Raw genomic sequence first — 501 nt, 5'->3', positions numbered from 1 at the left:
CTGCTGCTGCAGGAGCTGCAGCATCCCCAGGCATGGCAGGGAGCTCCAGGCAGGGCAGCCTCCTGCTGAGCAGAGCCCAGATCTGTTTGCTCTGCCTCTAAATCCTCAACAGGGATGTGCCCATGTCAGCCTGTGGCTCTGGTTAAACAAGGTGGCACCGTTCGGGGCTTTTCTCCAGGGTTGTTTAATGGCAACGCGCGTCTTCTTGAATTTAGCTGCGTAGCTGCACAGGGAAAGAAATGTCACAACCTCAGATGAAAGCCCTGGGATACTAAACAAGTGCACACCCCGTGGTTTCCAGAGGCAGGGAGTTGCAGCACAGGCAGTGGTTTCCATCCACCAGGCAGAAAATGGAGTTACTTGTGCTGACCACAAAGTTGCAAAGTCCCTTTCAGAGGGATGAAATAGCAGGAGCTCTGTGAAAGTGCTGATGGTGTGCTGGCACCGTGGGATGAGGTCAGCAGGTCTTTAACCCTGCAAGGCAAAAATTCCCCTGGCTTC

General features: G+C 54.1%; 1 protein-coding gene across 1 annotated transcript in view; it reads left to right on the top strand.

Annotated features, from left to right (window-relative positions):
- Positions 1-501, top strand: part of FAM20C (FAM20C golgi associated secretory pathway kinase) — a 57,457-nt gene that overhangs the window by 3,861 nt on the left and 53,095 nt on the right. The gene's annotated exons all lie outside the window — the stretch shown is intronic.

Source organism: Geospiza fortis, unplaced genomic scaffold (assembly GCF_000277835.1).
Source record: "Geospiza fortis unplaced genomic scaffold, GeoFor_1.0 scaffold237, whole genome shotgun sequence".
Classification (NCBI taxonomy): Eukaryota; Metazoa; Chordata; class Aves; order Passeriformes; family Thraupidae; genus Geospiza; species Geospiza fortis.
This window is presented reverse-complemented; position numbering and strand designations above follow the sequence as displayed.